We start from the raw sequence: 14,028 nt of genomic DNA, 5'->3' as shown, positions 1-14,028 counted from the left end.
TTATTTCGGTTTTCCATCAGGCAGCCCCAACTTGCAAGGCAGAGCCAGGAAAAGCTGATTCTGTGTCTACTGGCTTTTGGAGGAAGGACAGCAAATTGTGAACACTTTGCAGGAGGATGATGGTTAGGGTAGGGAGGGGTTGCCTGGTGGAAGGTTGGAATGCTTACCTTCGGGTTTACTCCCCTCACACAACACAGCCTCTTTATTTCTCTGCTAGGTCCCGTCCTGCAGGCAAAAAATGCAGCAACTTTGTTCAACTAGGAGACCATTCATTTTCTCTGGGACTGCAGCTTCCCTGGATTTTTTTTTTTTTTTTTTTTTTTTTGACAGTCATTTGTGAATTTAAAAGTCCTTTGCTTGGATTGGTTAATATCTTCGAGGTTTAAAAAAAAATCTGCATTGCATTTAGGAATATTATACCTAGTGTTTACTATGGGACTGTATCATCACGTCTCCTTCCCTGTGATGTAGAAATAGCTCTGTTACAGCTCCTGGATTCCCCCTACCCTGACCGCATGCCCACTGTGGCTATCATTTATATCTCATTGTACTGAGTCCTCTATGTGATCAAGCCTCTGGTTTTGACAAGCTGTAGTCTTCCATCCATCAAGCAAAATGAAAAGAGCAGCACCTGAGGTTAAATGGCGGGGGGGAGGGGGTCGCGGGGGGGGGGGTTGTAAAGAATCAGCATCCCCTTGTCATCGTTGATGTCCATATCATCCTTGTTACAATGTGAGCAGCATTTACTTCATGCTTTCAGGACTCCTGCTTTAGAGAACATGTCTGTGATGTCTTGCATTTTGGGTGAATCCAAAAGCCAGGCTGAGACACAGGACAGCCTGTGGGGGTTGAGAGTATTATGGAGCTGTGGACATATCCCCTCTGGCCACGGTACACAGATCACCTAGCCTTTTGGAGCCAGATGTGTCTGCCTCTCAGCCTTTTTGTCTTTCGGGAAATCATTGTTGCGTTGGTCTGTAGGAGAAGTGACCCCCATAGAGTTTTGTTTTTGCTTTTTAATGTTGGAGAAACTTTTTAAAAGGAGAACAGGAATATTAGAGCCAACCAAACAGCCTCTATGCATCTCTCCCCAAGGTTCAGGGGACATATAGCTTATTTCTTTTGCTATTAGTGACTAATTAGGTTAGGTTCCTGAATCCTGAGACCCCCCTCCATGAGTTTTATCAATCATTATTTGTAAGCAGAACAGCAACTTGAAGGACTATCCAACTAAATTGTAAGTTTTCTCTTCTGTAAAAGGGACGGTGACTGAGCCAGTACCTTCTCATGATAATAAGAAAGGACATCTGATATAATGGTGGCCATTTTTATGAGTATAGTCATAAGTAGGAAATGATCTCTAAGTTTAAAGTTTCTTGTGCTTTGGGAGAAGTAAGAATTCTTAAAATATTTTAAAACTTGGGAGAATCATAGGTTTCTTAATTGCACAACACAAGTTAATTGCTAGCAAAGAAACACCATTTTCATTAATGCCTTTTAAATACTGAGCAAGAAAGTAGTGACTTAAATTGTATAGAACTGAAAAGCAGTAAAATGAAGTGGTTAATACCTTAGGCTCCAAGTCAGACACAGGGATAAATCCAACCTTTGCCTGTGTTTGATCATACATAAGTTACTTTATCTTATCCTGATTCAGTTTATCATTTATAAAATGGGAAATACAATAGTACTAATCACAGAGGTTGATGAAAGAATTAATTGACACGTAAGATATTTAACACAGTACCTAGAGTTTAGGAAGCATTCAATAAATGTTATCTGCTCTGTCATTTGGGATTTATAGTAATAGGAAACCCAACTCTAACCTACAAAATAAAAAGAAGGGATTTATGGCAAACCAAAATGTTTAGTAGTTGAATGAACTTCAGGTATGGTTTGATCCAGGCACGATGCTTGTTGCCCATGATCCTTTCAGCCTTGTCTTGTTCATGTATTGGCTTTTGCTTTAGCTGGTTTCTTCCCTCATGATAGCAGATAGCTGCAGCAGTTCCATGGCTGAGATCCACATATGAACCCATCCAGAAAGAAAAAAACATTTCTCATCTCCACCAGCTATCAAAAAAAAAAAAAAAAAATTCCCAGTTTGCGCTCTGATAGGTTAACTTAGGGTTGGTGCCCACCCCCAGTACCTGCACTGAATGGCACAGGGAATGAGATTATAATTCAGGCATTCTCAGTGAGAGTGATAGGACCCCCAAGAAGCAACAATTATTTCTTGGGAGTGGGAACGGGGCACAAAAAAATCTTACTCTTTTTCTGTATAAAGCACAGATATACATACCTAAACAGATATACAGTATACTTTCGGCATTAGAATTTGCAGGGGGTGGGGATGACTAGCAAACAAAAAACTATCTACAAGACTCCTTAAGACAATGATAATGAATATAACCGTTGAGAAACACTGATTGCACTGATGGGCTTAGGCCAGTGGGGGAGCAGACCCATTTCTGCAGCTGGGCGTGAGGTTAGTCCCAGGCAGACCACATAGCTGCCAAACAATGGGGGAGGGTCAGTGCTCGGTTGGGGGGCAATCCGCAATGTCCACTGCACCTGCCTTCTTAGAATCTCAAATCTAGAGCTCTTTAAACAAAATAGTTATTTTTCTAGGTAAGTACAAAGATTAATGGCAAACACATTTCCAAGTATTTTGCCACAGTAATTCAAGTTAACGGGGTGGGGGCTCATCATTAAAACACCCTTATTGCTATCTAATAATTATGATTTCTAAATCAATGTTCAGTGGTACTGCCCGGTTTACTGGCACATGAACTGGAAACACCATAGGGTTACATATTTTATTGAACCCCATTTTTTTATCATCTTGATAATAAAAAAGGTGTCATTTTTCTTGCTTTTGGGCTGAATAGTCTTTGTGGGAAATCCAGGGCTCAGTCACTCCAGAGAGAAATAAGGGTGGTGCGGGAGATATTCGTTACATGAAATACCTCGCAGTTCCCTGGGGGTGTTCTGTTTATTCATATACTATAAGTGAAATAAGATCCCCCACCTATTCATACGGAATTTGGCAACAACATCATTGCCTGGCTGGTACAGCTGGGAAGGCATAATTTCTTTGGAATTGAACACTTCCTCTACGTCTAGATACTGGAGAGGCATGAGACTTAATTTGCCAAAAACCATGAATAATTAAGAGACTAGCTATAAGGCATTTCTGTAGTAACACGACTAAATAAAGAGCAGGCAGAAGCTGTACTAGGGCTGCCTTTGAACAAAGACTTACTTTATGAGTGAAGGTTTGAATTTGGTTAAAGTCGCAGGCTGGGACATTCACCTTCAATTTGGGACTAAATCTTAAAAGCTGATTCATCAGCCATATATCTCTCCTGCTGATATCTTGCCTGGATGGGTTCCGTTATAGCAATTAATTAAGTTTAACAAACAACTGAGGTGGAAAATGATGGGAGAATGTGGTTGAAAAAAATCAACACCTTTTGCTTTTTATTCAGTGTGACATGTTCTAACAAAGCCCTCAGTTTGTTACTTGGGATTAAGTTTTCCCTTCATCCCCAACACCTGAAAGGTAGAATTTCTTGCTAACCCTGAATGGAGTCGTCTCCAACAGGAGGTAACGGGGACAGAATCTGAGATATTTAAGTGACCGTAAGAGGCTGGGTCAGCTCCCCTGAGGCAGGGAATTGGCCCCGAGGGGTAGCAGACAGAGCAGACCAAACAGAGGCTGTAGGCTCCAAGTTTAGCAACTTTGACCTTGACCAAATTGCTTTCCCTCTTTGAGCCTCCTGGGTAATAGGGGAGAACTTTAGTACCTGCATAATGGGCAGAATGAAAAATTCATGAGATAATATCTATAACACTGAACATCCTGCCTGGCACAAGCAAATGCTCAATTAATGTTAGCTCTTGGGTATGTATAGTACTTAACACCAGACCCATAGAAGGTCCTTGATGAAGGGTAAGGCTAAGGGAATTACTATTGTTTTTATAAGTGATACTAGTTCTCTGGAAACTAAATTCCCATGGCAAGGATGTTAAGGAAGAGAGACTGTGTATAGGGTGAGCCTTGGGATTTGCTCTTGTATTCATACAGTAGACCCAAATTTTGTTTAAGCCAATACAAAAACTCTAGGAGATCATAGACAGCTCCCATTAGGGTCTCTAAGGAAATAATCTCTCTATATCCAAGACTCTGATGATCCATAAACTGGTAACACATGAACTTTGCCTCCCACTACATTGGCTGGGAAAGACCAACTCCCTCAAAAGAAAAGTTCCCCATTGAGCATTCTGTGGCCTGTGTGCATCTCAAACCATGTATATTTTGCTTGTCCCCAGCCTTCACTCTCCACAGCCCTCTGAATTACACAGACTAGAAGAGGGGCTGACAAACTGCGACCCACAGGAGAAAACTGTCTTGTCTCTCGTTTTTGTAAATAAAGTTTTATTGGCACACAGCCCTGCTCATTCACGTACATGTTGTCTATGGCTGCTTTTGCATTACGGTGGCAGAATTGAGTCGTTGTGCCTTAACTACTTACAGCCAAGTAGTTGACAAAAAGACTATATTGGCCACAAAGTTAAAAATACTTACTGTCAGGTCCTTTAGAGAAAGTTTGCCAGTTCCCACACTAGAAAAAAAGCAACATACTGGGTAGAGAATGCGAGAGGAAGAAAAAGTCAAAAATTTACTTGTAGAAAAAAATAGAACTTGAAGGAATATGAAAGAATTTTCTCATCAAATACCTAGTCGCCAGGAAATTAGTGAACAAATATTCAGGATGAGTGTTCAGGTTACTTGTACTAGGTCCTTCGTTGTAGAACATGATTGGAGTTAGAGATTGAATCATTCTCTTGTTAGTTTATTTGTACCTAAAATAATGATCCAAGTGCTTACCCCAGCTCTGCTACCGTGCCAAGACATTAGCTTTTGACACAAAGTCAAAATAGGCATTTTTCCTGCCCTTGAGGAATCTATTGTCAAGGAAGGGAGATAGTTAAGGAAATGAAACTCTAGGTGCACAGTGGAGGAGATCTAAATCAGACTGGATTAAAGCAAAAAGGGAGGGGAAGGGAGTCAAGGAGGCTTCCTGGAGGAGGTAATTCTCAAGCTGAGGTTTGAGGGACAAGTAGGAGTTGGATGGATGAAGAAAGGCAGAAAGGCATTTCAGGCATAGGAAAACATGGCTTTGGGGGGATTATAAACAGGTTTTTAAGGCCGATGGGGAGAGAGGGTGAGGGGAGAGAAAGAGAGAGAGGGAGTTGGAGTCAGAGACAGAGATGTTGATTGAGAATAATTCAAGTCTGAACTTGAATGATCTTTTACTTTAGGATTTTGATGTTTTTTTCTTCAGAACTTTGGGGGCAGGGGAGAGGTTGATTTAGACCCATCCCTGGCAGCAGTGAGGCTGATAGATTTGGGAGCAGGTAGCAGAGTGGAGGCAGGAAGGGGAGCTGGGAGGCTGTTGCAGTGATACAGGTGTATCCATCAGGAGAGGGGAGGTTTCGCTCTGACAACAGACAGTCCCAGTATCCTAATGGCTTAAAGAAGTAAAGGTTTGTTTTTGGTTCACACTACTTGTCCAATCACAGGTTGTCTCTAAGCTCTGCTCATCACTGTCACTGAGGTTCACAGAACGTTCCTGCACGTTACCAGTTACCAGGATAGAGAGTGAAGAGCTCTTCGGGGCTTTACACTGGCAATTAAGTGCTTGGTCTCTAAGTAGCTCATGTGACTTCTCGAAGGTCGTGGGTCGGAGCTGATTATGTAACCCACTCAATCACAGGGGCTAGGGAAAGCGAGCCTGCCATGGTACCGCATGAAGGCTGATGCAGATTTGGTTCCTGAAACAAATTCGCAAGCTGGATGCTTACTAGAGAGCGCACTGCGATCAACACCTGTAGAAGGGACTAGAAAGAAGCAGGAGGAGCAGAGGAGAAATTGGGCTACTTATAATTCAGGCTCAACAATGGCTTCAGCTGCCCTCATGGGTAGCTCTGGAAGAGAGAGCTGTCCCCATCTGGAACAAGAGGGCTGTTCTTCCCCCCAACCTACATCAACACATCATTAGAAGTGGGCTGCCCTTGAGAATGTGGAGTGACCTTGACATAGGCAGCTCTTTAAGGGAGGGCAGTCCCCAGAGGGGGCTGAGAGCTGTCAGCTCAGAATGCTTCCGACAACTGAGGGAATAAGTCTGGACAGTACATCACAGCATCTTCTACAGATGCCTGCTCAACAGGTGCCAGGATCAAAGCCTGAACTGAGGAAGGGCCCACGGAAAGGAAGTGGGGAGTAAGGATTGCACTGATGTGAAGGATGTAGAATCTGGCTTTATTTTATTTATTTATTTATTTTTAAGAGAGAACACAAGCAGGGGAATGACAGAGGCAGAGGGAGAAGCAGGCTTGCCGCCGAGCAGGGAGCCCGATGCGGGGCTCGATCCCAGGACCCTGGGATCATGACCTGAGCCGAAGGCAGACGCTTAACCAACTGAGCCACCCAGGTGCCCCGAATCTGGCTTTATTTTAGAACAAGGCCTGCCGCTCAGAGCAGTCTCCCGATTGGATCCTACCCTGTTGAAGGGATCAGGCAGCCATGAAGTCAGTTAATAGCAGTAATACCTACAGAAAGGAGACGAAACTTGGCAGATAAATGAAATACGAGTCTCCTTATCATCACAGAGAAAATTCATCTGCCATCTTTTCTGGTAATCAAAGCCTAGGGTTGTATGGCGAGGAACTGAGATGCCGAGATCCCCAAAACTAAGAAAGAAAACTATCTTAATGTTCTAGCCCATCACGTCACATGATGGGAAGATTGTAAAAGACTGTATATTTAAAATCGACAAGATGGGTCTCCGTATCTTTGAGAAGCATTTTGGAGCTTCTGTTGCACAGCTTGAAAAACACTAAGCTAAGAATAGACTCTCCTGCCTTTTCAAATCAGCATTTGTTTTTCCTTATACCGGCTCATCTTGGTAGAGCTGCAACATGGGATAACTTCCTGTTTATCCCCCACTGTGTTTATTATGAGCATTATATTGGGGATGTCCAATTTGGTGGTTGTGGAAAAGTGTGAATGATTCGAATGGGAAACAAGAGAGGTAGTTCTAAATTTTGTAGACAAGGTAATAGGTAACGCAGGGGAAGGAAGCAGAAATGAAACGCTCATGAAAAAAATTCAAGTTGACATCCATATGTGATTACATGTATGTGTGCCTATAGGTGGTCATATGTAACAGATAAAAATTCTGGGCATCCTTGAAATAAACTTGGCATGAAAGAGGCTGATACATGTGATAAATTATATTGTGCCATTTTCCCCCAATGTCCTAATCATTTTCAGTCTCTTGGATTTTGTGTTTGGGCAAAGCTTCTTGCTTAAATAACTGTTTTTCCTTAACTGGTGCTTTTCTATAGTCTCACTGCCTTGATTTGGCTAATAGCTACTAATTATCTAGTAGGTACTGTGTGCCAGGCCTCGTGCTTGGCACTTTGCATGTGTTATCTTAAAATAAAACAAAAAACCCTTAGGGGATTTTTTCAATATCGAAAAATATAAAAGATAATATGAGTAAAAGTCCACGCACCTACCTCTCAGTGTTAAGACATCTTAATATTTTGCCATGTTTGTTTAGATACATTTTTGAAATATAATAAAATTGGGGAAAAAAGAAATATAATAAAATTGTATAGAATCAATTGAAACCACTCTTGTACTTCTCCTATCTATCTCTCTAGAATCCTACCACGAAGTTTGTGTTTCTCATTCCTGGGCATGTTTTTATAATTTTGCCACATATGTTGTATGTGTTAATATATATAAACAATCTGGGCACCTGGGTGGCTCAGTCGTTAAGCGTCTGCCTTCAGCTCAGGTCATGATCCAGGGGTCCCGGGATCGAGTCCCACATCGGGCTCCCTGCTCGGCGGGAAGCCTGCTTCTCCCTCTCCCACTCCCCCTGCTTGTGTTCCTGCTCTCGCTATCTCTCTCTCTGTCAAATAAATAAAATCTTTATATATATATATAAACAATCTATATTACTTCTCTGTCTGTCAAATTTATATAAAGATGTATTATTCTGCTACCTTATTATTCTCTCAACAAGCTTTGAGGATTTGTCTCTAAATTCACTTCAATCCCGATATTCCATTGCATAAATATAACCGATCTTTTGTTGGTGGATACTTAGGTCATTTCCCATTTTTCAGTATCTCAAAATACTGCAGTGAAAATTTTTGTGTTTGTCTCCTTGTGCTTATGAGCAAGAACTTCTCCAGGGTACGTACAGAAGATCTTTAGCTTTAGGAGATATCGTGCCTTATCTTTGTCCTTGTAACAGCACTATAGGATGATATCATGAACCCCACTTTATTGGTTTTACATACTTATTAACTAATAAGTCACGGTGTTGGAATTTGAACAGTGTTCTGGCTGACTCCAAGGCTCAGCCTCCTGCCACTGACTTGCTGCTTTATTTCTGAAAAGGTAAACAACTCATAAAGATAGAATCTTATCAGTTTATTCACTTACTCATTCACTCAGCAAACATTGGGTGGAAACATAGCCTGGCACTCAAAAACGCAGTCGATACACTCAGGCTGCCTGTGAATTCAAGTCTTAACTCACCTTTTGTTACCCGTATGAGTTCTCTGAGACTCAAATTTTTTTTTCTGCTGTAAAATATAGATAATTATAGTATCTCACTTAAAGTGTTTCTCTCCCAGGACCGTTACCGAAATTCACTGTATTGGTATTTTCAGTAAGCAGTGTTAGATAAATGTGCGGATGGATGGTTGGTGGGATGGACGGATTAGTGCCTGGCAAATAGTTATCTTTATATGTGCGGTGTGCTCAATGTCTTAGGTATATGAGGAACCACTGAAACCCCTACAATCTGCAGAAGTCTGTGCTCCTCCTTCCTCCTCTCTACCCCAGATTAAGAACTACAGGCTAGGGTGGCAAGGAGGACAGGGGCCCCTGAGCACTGCAGAGAGACACTGTTCCCCCATGGTTGCATGGCACAGCTTTTTATCCTGAGACTGACATCTTCTGACTCGGGCACGAGAGCAAAATGCTCACAACTGTTTAGTTGTTTTCTTTCTTTCTCTGCAACCGAAGCTATTAAACTTCCTTCTTCTCAACCCTGACCCCTAGACTCTCATGCACGCAGGCTATGGGACCCCACTGACGGCTGTCTCTCTCATCTGGGTAAGCTCTCCTCCGATGTGACCCTGAGATTTGCAACTGCTAAGGAGACCCAGTAATTACAAGCATCATGCTACCCTTGGGTAATGTAGCTAGGAAATATTTTTATAGAAATGAGTTTGTCTCATTAAAATGTGATTAGATGCTTATTATCTGAGAGAGAAAAGGGCCTTGATAAAATAGGGAAATAGAATGAGCTGTAGTCAGCTGGACCTGGTTTAAAATCAAGGCTTCATGACTTACCAGCTGTGTGACCTTGAGCCAAGCTGCTTAATTGCTCTGGGCCTGTTTCTTTACCAACGCAGGAGATAAAATAAATAATACTTACATTTACATGGTAGGAAGGTTAAAAATTACATGGGTTGAGAAATGGTAGCTTTTGGGTTGGGAAAATGGGGACTCCTTGCACAGACTTGATTCTAAGCCTGAAGTAATCATGCTAAAAGTTATATGAGTGCCAAGTCTGACCAGGATGTAACTGCAAACACAGTCATTTCATAGCGGTGTGACATGGGCAAATTACATGACCTCTCTGTGCCTCATCTTCTTATGCATGAGACGGAAATGATAATAGGACCTATCTCCCAGTGTTGTTGAGGGGCCGACACAGATAAATAAAGATTTCACTAGGGGGGCTGGCCCGTGGTAAGCATTTAAAAAGTGTTAGCGATGGTTATTTCTTAGTGAACATTTTCTATATGTCAGACATCGTGCTAAGCACTTCATAGCCACCGTTTCATGTAATTCTCCTGACAGTGACATGTAACTGGTATTATGGAACCCACTTGGCAAACGTGGGAACTGTGTAGAGCTGCTGAGTAACTTGTCCAAGAGCAAAGACTGGAGCTCAGTTCTGTCTAAAGACAAACCCCATACCCTCAGCCATCTCGTGCAAGGGGCTTAGTTTACAAACTGTTCAGCCCCTTCCTTTGCTCCGTTTGCCCACCTGACGCCCAGGACTTCCCCAGGCTCCATCTCTCCCTCTACCAAACCCTGTAGCCATATCAGGAATCAGTGAACTGGTTGGGACTAAACGGTGTATTTTCTCAGTCGAGGCTCCAGAAGTAATTCAGCTCATGCCATGCTCATATCTGAATCCATCCAGTGACGTCCCAACTCAGAAAAAGCCAGCCTCACCAAACCCGCACCCCTTTCTTGGGTTCTCTTCACCCCCCAGCTGCCAGCAAACACACTCAGCCTCTGGTGGTAACTCCTCACACTCGTCCCCTAACTCTTCTGCAGTGACACTGGCCTTCCCTCTGTCCAGTGCGTTCCAGCCTCAGAGCCTTTGCCCTTGGGGTGTTGTCTGCCTGGAACCCGGTCACCTAGAGTCCACGGGCATGCTTCCCCCCTCACTACCTGCAGGTCTTACCATGTCACCCCACCTGCCAGGCCACCCCTGACCCTTCTCTATCCTGCTCTGTTTTTCTTCCTAACTCTATTGCCACCTGACATTAGACCTTTGTTCAGATGCTCTTGTGTGTTGGCCCAACCAGAATGTTAGCTGAAGACGTGCCGGGACTTGGCTGTGTTCGCTGGAGTAGCCTCAGCACCTGGAACCTAATAGATCCTTCGGAAATACCTGGTGACGAAATGAACAAAGGAATCTGCTTTACATTTTAAGAAGGTCACTCTAGCCATTCTGCCGGGTATGGCTGGGGAAGGGTAAGACAATTAGGACGCTGTTTCTTTTTTTTTTTTTAATACTTTTTTTAAAGATTTTTATTTATTTATTTGACAGAGACAGAGAGCACAAGCAGGGGGAGCTGCAGACAGAGGGAGAGGGAGAAGCAGGCTCCCTACTGAGCAGGGAGCCCGATGCGGGGCTCATCCCAGGACCCTGGGATCATGACCTGAGCCGAAGGCAGACGCTTAACCGACTGAGCCACCCAGGCGCCCCAGGACGCTGTTTCGGACGCTGGGGACCTGGGTAGGAGCAGCAGCAGCATGTGATGCAGGGAGACACTAAGAATTTGGAGGAGGAAAAAGTAGCATGAGGGGACCTCTGTCCAAAGGGAAAGGTGATGGTCTATAAAGTTCTGGAAACTTCATACAGGGGGAAAAGCCATGTAGGTCGAAATGTGTTTGTATGTGTGTGTTTATTGTATTTCGCTATTGAAAATAGCCCCAAGCCGACGTTCAGTATTGCTGATTGAGAATAAATCTGTTTGGGTTCTCTGATGTGTCTGTGTTCCCAGTTCATTCACAAGGCAGTGTTTTGGATAGCAGAGTGGATTATTTCCTGCAGGGCCTGTGACAATGGGCTCACCCGAGGACCCTGGCTTTTGTGGACAGCCAGCTGCGAGTCCCCGGCGGTGCCCAGCCCAGGGTGGGGAAGTTGGCAGCTTCTGCAGTTCTTGTCAGCTCCGGCTGTCAAGTGATCACCGCTTCCTGTGCCCAGCCCTGTGGTTAGGTTCTGGAAGGTGCCCTGTTTTGCCTGACGAATGCTGACAGGCACTTCAGACATTTTGCTTTCTTTTTTTTTTTTTTTTTTTTGGCATTCTGTGGACATTGCTTGTCACTCTGACCCTGTCTCCTGTCATTCCCATCCACTGGAGTTAAGGATAGGAGGACCCTTTGGATTTGCCTGGATTCTTGGTCTTCATTAGTGTTTAATTAAAAGCTTGCTTCCCCTAGGTCTTTGGCTGTGTCTGGGCTTTTCAGAATTCTGCAAGCACAGACAATATAAAGCGAATTTGACCCTTTGAGTTACAAGAGCTGGTTATTGTGTCTAATTATCAACCTCAAATAATGACAGACTCATAATCCCCAGCACAAAGAGTAATACTAGGAATTTCCCAAATAATTCCTGAAGACAAAGTACACTTACTTTTAATAAATAGTCTAATACCAGTTTTTAAATGAAATTATTGTTTAAGTTTGAAACAATTTGGTCAGGATATAAAGAATCTTAACTCTCAACTCATATTTAAATTTATGGGGTTCTTTCTTCCTAAAGGTTTTTATATATTAATATTTTTAGGTCTCGATGCCAGATATAGTTCTAGCCAAGCTCATAAGATTTTGCTCTCAAATACCTTTTGGAAATGATATTTTTTAGTGAATGTGTTTTTCCTTTAATAAACTTCAGAAGCCATCTCCGAATTTCCAGAAAAAAAATTTTTTTGAGATGTTATTGCCAGAGTCTGAACAGTGCCCTTTATTCACAACCAAACTGGATCCGTTTAATTTTTTTTCAGGCTCCTACACTACATTAGGTGACAAATACAGGAAAACTATGCTACACATTTATGCTGTAAATTGTGTTTTAAACAAATCAAATTTAATTATGGTCTTTCTGTCCTTTTCTTTTTTCTCCTTTTTTCTTTCTGTATATTTTCTCAGAGCTAACTAGGTCATGCTTAAGGATATGAATAATTTATAATATACATATATATGTATATGTAGGTATGTGAGTACAAATATACATATAAATGTATAAATATGTATGCATATATATATGTATAAATATATGACTGTATCCGAAGTTATTCCAGAAAGGAAAACCATAAACTAACATATTCATCAAACATAACTTTTACTTTTTTCCCCCAATCTTCAACATCACTTTTTTTTTAAGATTTTATTTATTTATTTATTTATTTGAGAGAGAGAGAGAGAGCACGAGGCAGAGAGAGGCAGAAGCAGAGGGAGAAGCAGACTCCCCGCTGAGCAGGGAGCCCAATGCTGGACTTGATCCCAGGACCCTGGGATCATGACCTGAGCCGAAGGCAGACGCCCAACCAACTGAGCCACCCAGGTGTCCCTCAACATCACTTTTAAAGTTATGTTATGACACTGAAATAATTATTCAGTACCAATAATATGGTTAAGTTCCATAATAGATGGTATTTTTTAGGAAGTTGCTATCAATTTTAAGTTTAAGGCATGGGAAGTTGCTATCCATTTTGATGAAGTTTAGCAAATGAAAATGAAGGAACAACTTCATTTGTTTCCATTGGTTTAAAGAGAAGAAACTAGAGAACCGGAGGGCTTGTTATGTGCTGAAGGTCCCGTGTCACCTCCCAGCTCGTCTCCCTGGCTGTGAAATGGGGCCATGCCATGGCCGCCGCTTTGGGGGGACGGAGTATTTCAGTAGGGGGCAGTAGAGCGAGTCACTCACAATGTGGCACTTGCCTGCTCTCTTTCCCCAGGAACCACCCACCCTGTGCAAGACCAGGTGGGTAGTTGCAGGCTTGAGGAAGGTATGAAGAAAAACACAGACGAAGGGGACAACGACAATGCTGTGCTTTCCTATGCCAAAGCAGCTTCATTCATTATTTATGGATATTTAATGACATCTGTCTGTTTTAATAGACCTTGTAATGAGATGAAAGGCTTTATCTATTTCCTTTGAGTGATATACACATATCCTTTGGGAGCTGTTGGAGTCAGAAAAATGTGAGCCCTGATCCTGTGCCTCATCCCTGACTGGCGGTGTGGCCCAGGCCACGATGCCTAACTCCTTTGAACCTCAGTCTTACCATCTATGAAGTGGGGACATGATATCTCATAGTATGGTTGGCAGGTTTAAATGGGAGAATGCCAAATGCTGTGGGACTGCTCAGCCCCGCACCTGGGGTGTCACAAGAACTCAATAAATTATAGTTTAAGGAAAAGGCCCTGACCACTAACATAGGTAGAAAAGACAAGGACAAGCGTGCTGAAAATGGGATGCTCTTTTCCTCTCTATCTCCATGAACTTACCTAAAATAAGCATAAGAGAGGAAATGGATATTTCGAAGCAGGAGAATTAAGTTATAATTGATCTGGTAAGTTGCTACAAACTTTTTGGAGGAAAGTTTAGTGGTATCCAATCAAAA

The 14,028-nt window shown here is 42.5% G+C and overlaps 1 protein-coding gene across 3 annotated transcripts in view; it reads left to right on the top strand.

Annotated features, from left to right (window-relative positions):
* Nucleotides 1-14,028, top strand: part of FRMD4B (FERM domain containing 4B) — a 325,272-nt gene that overhangs the window by 151,131 nt on the left and 160,113 nt on the right. The window lies entirely within an intron of this gene.

The sequence above is a fragment of the Phoca vitulina genome, unplaced genomic scaffold (assembly GCF_004348235.1).
Source record: "Phoca vitulina isolate PV1807 unplaced genomic scaffold, GSC_HSeal_1.0 scaffold13, whole genome shotgun sequence".
NCBI classification, from domain to species: Eukaryota; Metazoa; Chordata; class Mammalia; order Carnivora; family Phocidae; genus Phoca; species Phoca vitulina.
This window is presented reverse-complemented; position numbering and strand designations above follow the sequence as displayed.